At 41.5% G+C, this 12620-nt stretch overlaps 1 long non-coding RNA gene across 1 annotated transcript in view; it reads right to left on the reverse strand.

Annotated features, from left to right (window-relative positions):
• Positions 1-2792: 2792 nt before the first annotated feature.
• Positions 2793-12620, reverse strand: part of LOC144827204 (uncharacterized) — a 335989-nt gene continuing 326161 nt past the window's right edge. The window contains exon 4 of the long non-coding RNA XR_013610076.1: positions 2793-3022. This is a non-coding gene — a long non-coding RNA (uncharacterized LOC144827204). The remainder of the gene's footprint in view (positions 3023-12620) is intronic.

Here is a 12620-nt window from a genome sequence, read left to right on the forward strand (position 1 = left end):
TAAATGATCCGATTTGTGTCACGTATTAACCTAAGAAATTGATATAATTAACATTCTCAACTCGTACACTAACTATATCTATCTACAAAGTAAGTTATATCCTTGAATTCCACAGGGTTCTCTTACCTATTTCGTATATATAAGCGGATCTCCCATTTATATTGTATGATCATATCAAGATATCCTGTTCCGTCACCTGTGGGTGGGTTGCAGCCCTGAGGAAGTCAATGGTCTTATAAGACCAGACGAAACACGTGTTGGCTGCATGGCTGTATGTTAACTGAAGATTTCACTGAATACTGAAGAATGTTTCCAATGAAGAAGATAATTGGAAAATTTCAAGATTAAAAATTGATATCATAACACTGACAATTTCTTGTGGATTTTGAGTGCTCGATGGAATTATTAGTTTTATCATGGAAAACATGTTTGTAAGAGCATGGTGGTGCTGACTGAGAAGGAAGTTGCTCAATCATTTCTCACACAATGGTTGACTTTGTAATGTGTTAAGTTACATTATGTTTTGTTATATAATGTTATGTGTTTAGCACACAACTCACACAGGAGGGTATCCTGGTGCTGAGCAGGAGCTGTATGGGCCTGGGAAATAACACAAGGGCCCAAACCTGCAGGGGCCCCTTGACCCTTTAGGGGGGGACCCAGTCTGCCCCAAGGTCATTAAGTATCTATGAGATATAGGAGTCTCGGGATCCTGTCTTCATATTCTGAAGGGGGCCGGGGGGGTAATCATTTTAGACTTGTATGGTCTGACCCTGGGTAAGGGGTAGGAGAAGAGCCAGGTTTACAATTTCTTGCAAAATTCAAGTACTGAGGAGGAGACTTTGATGTGCAGGGGTAGGTCGTTCCAGACATTAGGGGCAAACTAGCAACTCTTTTCAAACGTCACCCAAAAAAACTTTGCACCAATCACACAAAATTGAGAAGTACCTCCCTATCTCCGATCGCCATTGTCTTTCCAGCAATATCAAGAAATGCATCACTTGAAAACTATCAAATATATCTAAGTAAATAGGCACCGAGGCAATGTTTAAATCTGGTATGAGAGCCAGTCATACAGCAGACTTCGCAGCGATAATGGTTAATGTATTCGCATTGTATTGTATCGGTTCTAAAAGTGGTTTTTAACACAGAAGATCATCATATTCATGTAGACACTCTAGAAACAGAATTAGCACTGTGAAGAATGTCTTGAAATGGTTTCAAGCTTATGTCTCATATTGCATCTGAGCTACAAGTATAGATGAAATCATTTCTGATTCTTCTCTTTCAAAATGAAGAGTCTGAAAAGATTTCCTTTAAGCAACCTGTTCTATCCTGCTTAGGCACTCATGCATCTCCCCTGTTACCTTGGTTCCTAGCTGCTCAGCCAATCTGTGTGTTCTGAGTGTAATGTTAGTGTGATTGAGTTGAATGGAATGTTCAGGTGCCTGTGTAATGGGGTGTGAGAGTTGGAGTATGGGCTGAGCAGCTCCTGGTGAGGCTTTTGTACTTGGATACCATCCTGCAACTAAGATTAATAAACACTCTTCAAAGTTACTCCTCGACTACTTGTCATACATCACAACATAATTTTGGGGATGACCTGGCGACAGACCCATGCGTACAACTGGATTTTCTGAAGCTGTCACTGAAAAGAAGATAAAAACTAAGGAAGCATACAGGAACTAGGAAACAAGCATCTACACTGAAGTACTAGGCCTTGAAGCCCCACCGGTGTCCTTTTCATCGGACAGCAGCGGCCTAGTCGTACTTCATTTACTTACAATACTTGCATTTCGTACAACTGGATAACTGGTGCGAGCCTGTGCAATTCCACCAACCTGATCAATGGAACATTCAGGTCTATAGTGTAATTTGCCTGCAGGTTTTTTGCAACAGAAATTGGTGGAATTGTAAAGTAAAATGTTCCATCGTCTAAGGATTTTACAAGTGTCACAGTCATCGATGCGTGTGATCTGAAAGGGTAATGGCTTCACACTCTGCAATCGTTCTTCATCATTGTTTCTGTCTGCGATTGGTTTGAGGAAGGTGGTGACTGATGCTATTGTCTGTGCTCGCAACGTTTCAGGGGCATGTTTCTTTATGTCCTTTACATTGCGTGCCTTACAACTACAGGGACTTGCACAGTAATTTTTGATAACGCCCTCTCGGTACCGGCGGCCGGAAGGGGCCATCAGAAGTGAGACAAACACTGTTCTTCATTTTTTTTTCACCTGTGACCTGACTGGAGTGAGGGCGGTTGAACCGCTGTGGTGCGGTTTCAAATTGGAGGCTTGAGCTGTTTTGTGAGCGTGCAATTTGCCTGCTCCATGGGGGTTGCGTAGCGGTGCTGCAGGGACTTCTGTCACATCTCTGTTGCTAGGCAGCATTGCGAGCTTAGGAATTAAACACAAAATTTCCCTTTGGAACCACTTGGGTATTGTTATTAGGAACTGAAAAAGCTTGTTTTACCTGATTCAGTCATACATCGGCATACTGGGACACCCACACACATACATAGCGCTGCGCTGGGAAGCCTCAGGGTAGCCATGCACTATATAAGTCCAAACTCATTCATTCATTTGTTCATTCATATACACAGAATTAAAGCCCTCTACCCAAGATATGAAAATACTTCATCACAAGTTTAATAGTTCAAATCACAGAAAATGTCATTTAAAATACAATAATTCATATATGACTTCATAAAATACATTGAAAAATATGTTGAAACACCTACTTGGTGTGATCAATACAATTCTATACAGAAAAAAAACCCTGGAGAGGGAAAATTACACAAGACAGAAATTTTTGTTTTTTAGATCGTTAATTTGAGTTTCGTCTCAACAACATCCCTGCAGGGCAACAACTTCCCTGTCTTCACGGCTATTGTCTCACATAAAATTGAACAAAACCCTCTGCGTCGACGCGTTTCGGTGGCAAAGTATTAATTAGGCCACCATCTTCAGGACTACTATTTTTCTTTCCTCATCCCAATCATTTCAGCGTAAAATTGTTTAACCTGTCATAGAAACACAAGAAAATCAATCAATCAATGCATAGGAAGCAACATTACTGTTTATCTTTTTTAACACATATTTGCCAGACATTTTTCAAACTTTTTTTTGCTCCGAAATGACTTTCTATTATTTGTAAACCATTATGGATCAAAACTCTTTGTCATTTTTTATTTATGGTAACATTTCTCACAATTTTGTTCATGGTTTCATTCATAATTAAGAAGTAATCCTATTTCACATGGTAGAGCTTGACAGTGGTAACCACAATCATTCCAAAACCATTCATCCCGGTTATATACACACTCACTCCATTATTCTTAAAGGACCACTTCTGAAACATCCACTCACAGATGCAACAGCACTCTGGTTAATATCACTCCCATATGATTGGAGAGATGTATGCCGTCTTCAATTTATGGCTGAAAGATATATAAAAGTAAAATGTATCGCATAAGATACCCGTGTTGTTTTATTTTTATATAAGGGATAAATCTCCGACCTTGATTCTATCCTTTTTAGGAGTATTTTCAAAAAAACACTACGGTTACTCAGAATTTGGATTAAAAACCACCTAAAATGCACAATAGAGATAAAATAGGTTTGGGGAAAAAAGGAAAAATATGTACTTAAAAAAACAAAAAAATAATGATTAATAGATCATTATGGATCAGGTATAAAATCATAACACCAGAAAGGGTTTTACATTGGACTCAAATTAACTAGAAAACGAATGATAAACCTTGAGCTCAGGTATAAGATCAACATATCAAATAGCCTTCTAAAGATGGTGGGAGTCTTAGTACTACCCTGGATGTTTCAAAGATAGACCGGACACAATATTCTTGTGACGTCATCAGGACGCGCATCAGCTAATCAAAGTAAACTTTGTATAAAAAGAGCCTAGATGGGCAGCTTTTTAACGAGCACTGTGAATTTGGGTAACATAGTGGAGACAGCGGAGTATGCAGAACCGGTAGAACTATAGAGGGAAGGAGAGAATCTTATGATCTGAAATAAGGGGTAGGGTCAGGGGTGGTACAGTATATGACCACTGTAGGATATAGTAAGGAAGGCACCTAAACGGAAGCAAGCGTCCACTGAAGAGAAAATAGGGGGCATGTTTTCTCTAAAATAGGGTACTAAATAAATACAAATTAACCAAAATTCAGTATCGGAAACATGTGTGTCTAACTTAGAACCATTATTCCCTCTAGGCCGACCAAAACAGGGTCCCGTTTGTCCGAGTAAAGAAATGTATGCCATCCCCACTTAAACATTGATAAGATTGAGGTGAGAGTGAGATAACTGAAGGATTATAATACAACTATATATATTCTATTTAGAATGTTCCTATTAATGAGCTTTTTTATTTACTTAAGGTGGTTTTTAATCCAAATCCAGAGTGATCTAATTGTAGTGTTTTTCTTTTAAATACTCCAAAAAAGGATAGAATCAAAGTAGGAGATTTATTCCTATAGATACCCTTAAATAAAAATAAAACAACCCAGGTAGCTTATGTGATACATTTTACTTTTATATATCTTTCAGCCATATATTGAAGACTTTGGCATACATCTCCCCAATCATTTGGGAGTGATATTAACCAGAGTGCTGTTGCATCGGTGAGTGGATGTTTCAGAAGGGGTCCCTTAGGAATAATGGAGTGAGTGTGGATATAACCTAGGAGAATGATTTTGGAATGAATGTGGCTACCACTGTCAAGCTCTACCATGTGAAATGGGAGTACTTATTAATTATGAATGAAACCATATACAAAATTGAGGGAAATTTAAGCATAAATAAAAGATGACAAAGAGTTTTGATCCATAATGGTTTACAAATATTAGACCGTCATTTGAGAGCAAAAAAAAGTTTGAAAAATGTCTGGCAAATATGTGTTACAAAAGAGAAGCAGTGATGTTTCTTCCCATGTATTGATCGATTGATTTTTTGTGTTTCTATGTCAGGTTAACAATTTTACCATGAAATGATTGGGATGAGGAAAGAAACCTAGTAGTCCTGAAGAAGGTGGCCTAATTAATACTTCACCACCCAAACGCATCGGCGCATAGGTTTTTTTTTAAATTTGATATGAGACAACAGCCGTGAAGACAGGGAAGTTGTTGCCCTGCAGGGATGTTGTTGAGACGAAACTCAAATTAGCGATCTAAAAGACAACATTTTCTATCTTGTGTCATTTTCCTTCCCAGGGGGGTATTGTTTCTGTACAGAATTGTATTGATCACACGAAGTAGATGTTTTAACATTTTTTTATGTATTTTATGATGTCATGTATGAGTACTTGTATTTTAAATTGAATTTTCTGTGATTTGAACTATTAAACTTGTGCATAAGTATTTTCATATCCTGAGTAGAGCGCTTTAAATGTGTGTATATATGAGAGTGGGTGTCCCGGTATGCAGATGTATGACTGAATCCGGTAAAAAGAGCTGTTTCAGTTCCTAATAACATTACCCAAGTGGTTCCAAAGGGAACTTTTGTGTTTAACTTCTCAGTTATTGGGTGCTCTGTCCCTTTGGATGCTAAAGAGCCCCAGTCCTTGGTTTCTAAGCATTGCGAGCTGCCAAAGGACACTTTCCAGCATGCTCCTACCTGCAGCCAGCTGGTGCTGTTCACTTGGACGTGCGCTATCTTGGGTTCCGTGTTGTAACTCCAAGGAGCTCAACATTACCATGTGAGACATTTTCCTACAAAGAAATGCAAGTGCACACAGCAGGTGGAGCACAGACAGACTTGATCCTCTAAAGGATGGGACCACAGCATTTTCTTTTTTTGCTGAGCATTGTTCAGTCCTATAATGTGTACTGTCCAGCAAGAGATCGAACTGGGGTATTGTCCCATTTCTATGTAGCACACTGCAAATGCTTACACGAGGGATGCCTTTATGGGTTATTGTCCCATTTTACAATTATCTGACCCTTACTTGAGGGCTGTCCAAATGGCTGCTAGTCCCTTTTTCACAGTTAACATTTCAATTCCTTACATAAGGGATCTCTGGATGGGGTGCAGTTCACCCGTGTTTACATTTTTCTCTTGTTCCCTTTACATTAGGGATAGAGTTCTAGGGCTGTGTGTCACCCGTGGTTACACATTACATTTTTTGCCCTGTATTGGGATGCATGGTCAGGTGTTTCACACCCATTTCTGCTGTGTTCACATGTTTTTGTCTGTATTAGTTTATTTAGAGTTTGTGAGTTTTTCCTAGTCAGCTGTCTATTTTCTTGTGACGTACTAGACAACATTTTAATCTGTTTTTATAATGGGGGAGGGTGGGTGGTATTTCTTTTGTATCTATTTATTCATTCTCCCTGCTTTCTTTACTGTTCAGTTCTTCCCAAGATGTTCTGTTCTACATTGCATCCCTGGGTTTTGAACTATTTTCCTTCATTTGTACATTTTTTGTTAAGAGTTGTTTCCACCTAGTATCTTAATTTTAGTTACTGATTAAAAGGAAGAGGTTATGTTATATCCTGCTTAGGCACTCATGGATCTCCCTGTTAGCTTGGTTCCTAGCTGGTCAGTCAGTGTGAGTGTTCTGAGGGGAATGTTAGTGTGATGGAGATGAATGGAATGTTCAGGTGTCTGTGTAGTGGGGTGTGACAGTTGGAGTATGTTGGAGTATGGGCTGAGCAGCAGGCAGCCTGCTCCTGGTGAGGTCCTTGTACCTGGATACCATTCTGCAACTCAGAATAATAAACTGTCTTCAAAGTTACTCCTCAGCTACTTGTCATACATCACAAAACAACCTTTCTTGTTAATCTCTGCATTGAGTTACTTGGTGAATGCATGATGAGCTTGGTGTACCTTTTCAAAAATACAAATGTAGTCTATCTCAAAATGAACAGCATTGAATCCATCACAAATATCAAATCAAAAAAGAATGAAGCAAAGACTCCTTAAAAGAAATGTCTTAAAGACTGAGCACCTTACATAGAGTTTGGCGGGCAGGGTAGTCAAATACAAACGTTGCAGATTGCCCTGTCCACCAAACTCTTGGTCCGCCCACTCTATTTAGATTTGTGACAACCTTCATGTTTCTGCTGGCAATGTCACCTCTGACAGAACCCTTAGACCGAGGACCCCATGGACGTAGGGCCATGGAGAAAAATCATTTCAAGGCATAGACACCAGGCAGGTAGAGATCCCTAAATGTCAGGTGGTCATCTGCCATGGGGATGGAGGTCATGTAGTCCGCAACCTGGTGGAAAATACAAAAAAGTGATGGATGGAATATTTGAAATCATCTCTGCCACTGGTAATTGCTTGTGCTGCATCCTAGTCTATCGTGTTTTTGCCACCTCATATTAGACTCATCCATATGCAAATCAGCTTTGGTCCTGTTCCAGTAAAAACAGTCCAGCCTGAGCTGCCTAACAAAGTCCTTTTCGAACTGAAGCACAAGAAATTGAAGTCTGATTTTGGCCTAGTTGTGCCTATTATGTCAGATTCTGCTGCTTCCATTGGCATAGTGAGCATAGGACCCACACTTGGAGATGCCCATCAGTCGCACATAGGGTGTCACAATGAAGGCCACAAAAAACTGATGGATGGCATGCATGAATTAATTTTAGCCACTGGTAATTACTTGGGCCACATCACAGACAATCGTTTTATTGTTCACTATGTCACCTCAGAAACTCTAAGGCCATCAGTTTCTAACCCTGAAATGATACCAAGCTATTAAAATGTTTTGGTTTAAAACCAATAAAAATGGTAATTTTACTCCCAAACTCCCCACTGCAGCAAAATCCCAGAGTTTCCTTTGTGAATAAAAATTTACATTTCAAAGTACACATCCAGGCTATGAATATATATTTTGACTCCAAAAGCTCAAAAAGATTAAATACACACTCCCCTCATTTCATCTGAAACTATCTGTCGAGGTTATAGTCACTTCTCAACTACATTATGGTTAAGGCCTTTTAAAAAATACATTTCCTCCACTAAGAGCTGTTCCGTGCTACCAGGTTTTTCACAAGCACCAAAAAGTAATCATATCACTTCCACTCTTGTTTACTTTTAAAGGTTTTCCAATTGAGACTGATGCTCCAGGAGAACTGTGAGGCTTATTTATGAGCCCCCTGCACCACCGGAGCATCACTTTTTGTGACGCTACAGCGGCGTTGATTACACACTCATATCTATGAGACCACGCAAAGCAGTTATGTGTGGCTTTGAATGGCCTCATAGATATGGAGTAAGGCAAGGCAGCGCAAATCACTGGGTTGCCTTACTCTGCACTCTGGACTCATTCCATGGGCGTTGCAGTGGGTTTTCCCACGCAACACCCATGGATTTTGGCACAGCCCCAGATTTACAAGAGCTTGTAAACCTGGGGAAGGGCCAAATCCTTATGCCTCCAGAGGTGAGGCGTAATGAAAAGAAATATCTTTATTTCTCCTATGTTTTCCTCTATCTGCACAAAAAAAGGAAAAGGTCTCTTAGGATTGTTTTTGTGCAAGAAGGTATCCCTTCCTGCACACAAAATAATCCTGCTGACAACACAGGCACCCTTGCACTATGGTACAAGGGTACCTGCATTGGAACTAGGCTGTGTACATGGCACCAGCACAGGGGGAAAGGACAGGAATGCACTGTATCTTTCGACAGCCTAGATATTGCCACATTAAACCTGTGAGGAAAAGACTGCACTGGCTTCCAGTAGCTCAGAGGTCCATTTTCAAAACTGGTTGCTTAATCTTTAAAAATCTCCCAATGGCAAAAGACCTGCTTTCCAAGCTTCCAAAACTCAGTGCCATATCCCTAACTACCAGCTCATATCATCACACTTAAATCTACTGGCTTTTCCTAGAAGCAAAAAGGAAATATTGGAGGGGATCCAGGTTTTTGGTGTCTGCTTACCACACTTGGAACACTTTCCCCCTTGAAATTGTGGCATAGCTAGCTGTTGTGCTGCCTGTGGCGGTCACTGTATTTGTTACCCAGCTGCCACATGAAGAGTGGGGGGTGTTGGCGAGTCCCGCGACGGCTGCCCTACACACTGGCAGGTAAGAGCGGGGAGGGTGAGGCCGCCACTGCCCCTAAAACTAGTGTTGTCTGGGGCGGACTGCCCCACCCACACCCAATTTGCTATGCCACTGCCTTGAGTTACGTTCTTCAGTGAATTACGAGGGATTCAGGAAAAAAATTGAAAGCTTGGCTGTTTAGACAAGCTTATGAATAATTCTGACAGCAGCAGCCTCTCTCTACCTCAGCACCAAGAGACCTTTTCGGTGTACATGCACTTAACAAGTGATCCATACCATAACATAACATAACAAATATGGTGCATTCCTGTACTTTCACTTTGGCACAAGACAGTGTAGCTAGGTGACTTTCTGGGCTGCCCGGCACCAAATCCCCATAAATGAGGGTCTGTGTGTCTTATATACATAGGTGTGAGCCCCAGCACTCCAGATAAAAACTTAAATGCTATGTATATATAAAGACCTATAATGCAATGGTAACCGATCTTGCTCCTCTTATTCCTTTCGAAATCCTTCTTCTCCTTTGCATCCAGAATATGGAATGCTTGCCATCCTTAAGTCTGATCTTCAAATCATTCCTTATAAACTTGCTGTGTATGATTTTCAATCGTTCCTTTCTCCCCTTTATTTTATGTACATACCAGTCCTATTTCGCCCTTTACTGCCATTTTGATGAAGGGTTGCCATAGCAGTCAGTTTATGTTTTGCAATATACCAGGCTTATACTGTTTAACCCCTCCCATGCTCATGACGAGCTCAGCTCGTCATGAGCCATGCTTCTCGTGTGCTCATGACGAGCTGAGCTCGTCATGACCGTTAGAACGCTCACACGCGGGGCAAATTCCCCTGCTGTGCTGGGCGTTCTGAGGAACGGGCGTTGTCATGACGAGCTCAGCTCGTCATGAGCACACGAGAAACGTAGCTCATGAGGAGCTGAGCTCGTCATGAGCACCGGGGCGCTGTGCGTGCCCCCCTCCCCCCAGCACAGCTGGGGACTCGGCCCCGCAGCCAAGGGGTTAAGAGGAGGTAAACTGAACGAGAAAGAGAGGAACTTTCAACTAATGGCTTTAAGCAATAAACATCTACTGGATGATTCTCAATATGGGTTCCGTAAGGGACACTCTACAGAATCAGCTCTTGTTGCAGCCACTGAGATGATTAGAGCCACAGTTCACGGTGGGGGCAATGCTGCCCTCATTTTACTTGATTTGTCTACGGCCATCGATACGGTCAATCATGAGTTTCTGATTGACCGGCTCAAAGACCTGGGCATTGATGGTATGGCTCTGGTACTTTTCAGATCCTTTCTGAGTGATAGAGTTCAGATGGTTTCCCTAAGTGAATTTACATCCAGACCTGAGCAACATTGCTGATGCCCGGTGGAGCTACTAGACAGCTATAGAGGAGACTGGCCCTGGTTCACCCCCTCGGCCGTCACCTACCCAGCCGGACATTGGGTACAGTTCTCCTCATCTCCCCGCTGTGGCTCCTTCCTCCCCTCCCTCCTACGTATACCCTAACATTGTTTTTTGTTCCTGTGCTTTACTATGCTCTTGTAATGGATGTAACTTGTAACTTTTAACACAATGATCCTCATGTAAAGCGCTTTGATACCCCCGGGTCTAGCCAGCGCAATATAAAACTCGTCAAATAAATAAATATTTTTCTCTGCCATGCGGGGAACCCCAGAGTTCAACAGTAAGTCCAATGCTCTTTCACATCTATGTAACACCAATACAAATCCTTTGGACTGTCGCTTGTGTCATATGCTGACAACACGCAATTTGTCTCCCTCTCGAGAAAAGGCCAGTCCCAAGGCAATTGTTTCACAACTGCATGAAGGAGGTAGGCGCCTGGCTGGATGGTAATCATCTTAAGATAAACTCTTCAAAAAATAAATGTATCCTGTTTGTGAGTAATACCTCCTTTTGGAATAAGAATTGGGGTTGCTTCTGGCAAAAAAGGTGAAATATCTGGGAATACAATTAGATGATAAGCTCACCTATGAAGCTCAGGTCAATGAGGTTGTTTCTAATTCCTTCTACATGCTTTTCATGATCAGGAAAATTGTGCAGTTTCTTCCACCTCACTTGCTGAAAACGGTTGTTTTGTCCCTTTGTAATGTCCAGGGTGGACTTTTGTAATGGACTTTGTGTCAATTTAGCTAACTCTCCACTGAAGAAACTCAAGATTCAGAGATTTCAGTTGGCCTCCCAGGCCTTGGTGATTTGCATTGGTTTCCTGTACACCAGAGGATTGTATGTGATGTAGCTTTCTGCATCACATACAAATCCCTTCAAGGGCTAGGCCCAGATTTCTCAGAGAAAAACTTAGGAGATATATCCCCTCTCAGGTCGAGTACAGCCATGAATCTGGTAGTGCCATCTCACAAACTCTTCCTGGGGAGACAGGAGCTTTGGCTCTGTACTGCACAGAGTTCGAACCTGCTTCCCTTGGAAATAAAATCTGCTTCCTTGCTCCTGAGCTTTCGTAATCTTCTAAACTGTTCACTAAATGCTAATGTGGTCTGATTGATCTCTGTTTTTAGCTCCACCCCTGCCTTTAACATACTGTGTCATAAGCAACATATTATTCTCTGCATAAAGATGGGATGTCTATACCTTTCCAAATGTTTGATCATTAACAATATCATGTTTCCTCAACAGTCATTACCTCACAAATACTGTAATCATTCTATTTATTTCCAGATTACCAGATGTGTTAGTTAACAGGTTCAGGTGAATAACAGGTTCAGGTGAAATGATCTAAGACTACAAACTCCAGAATGCATTCGTTTGTTAAAGTAAACCCAAAGACTGGAATATTGTCCCTGATGTTATGGACAGTGGTGGCCGGCACAGATCTGGGGTGGCGGGGAAGGGCCCGAAGGCAAGAGGGTAAAGGGGTGTAAAAAAAATAAATACACTTACCTCTTTGCCACGTCCCTCCCACGTCATCTCTCCTCTGTGTCGGCTGAACACGAAACAGCCAGGCTTCCCGGAGCCAATCACAACACTCCAATGCAGCGTTGCGATTGGTCTGAGCGCCATACTTTGGTGCTCAGACGGAGACTGGAGTCCTGGGCACGTTCTCCACCCAGGCTGTAATGCAGTTGGGGTGGAGAACATGCTAAGAGCTTGTGGCTGTTTGGCAGGCCTTAGACAGCCGGCCAAAATGTCATGCTCACTTCAGGGTGCTCACCACTCCTCCCCTGCCCTGTGAGTAGAGCTGCCCTGCCCAGCCCCCGTGCTGCAGCAGCAGGAACAAATAAAATGATAATAACATCAAGTTATTATAATTTATTATTATTTTTTTTTAAGTTCAAGAGGATTTTATTGAGAAAAAAGAAGTTATACAAATAGTAAAACCAAATACAATATAAGTGATACATTCGGCCACAAGTTGAAAAAATACAAACAGGAGCTCAACTTGGGAAGTGAGAAAAATATCTGTGAATAAGATTAAAAAAGAAATCGAGGAGAAATAGAGGATCTGAACCAATATAGGCCTTCCGCAAGTAAAAGCAAACCGTATCACTTTCTGATTTGAAAATGGGGACAAGGGAGGAAACAGAAGAAGAGAAAGATAAGTA

This window comes from Lissotriton helveticus, chromosome 4_1, assembly GCF_964261635.1.
Source record: "Lissotriton helveticus chromosome 4_1, aLisHel1.1, whole genome shotgun sequence".
Classification (NCBI taxonomy): Eukaryota; Metazoa; Chordata; class Amphibia; order Caudata; family Salamandridae; genus Lissotriton; species Lissotriton helveticus.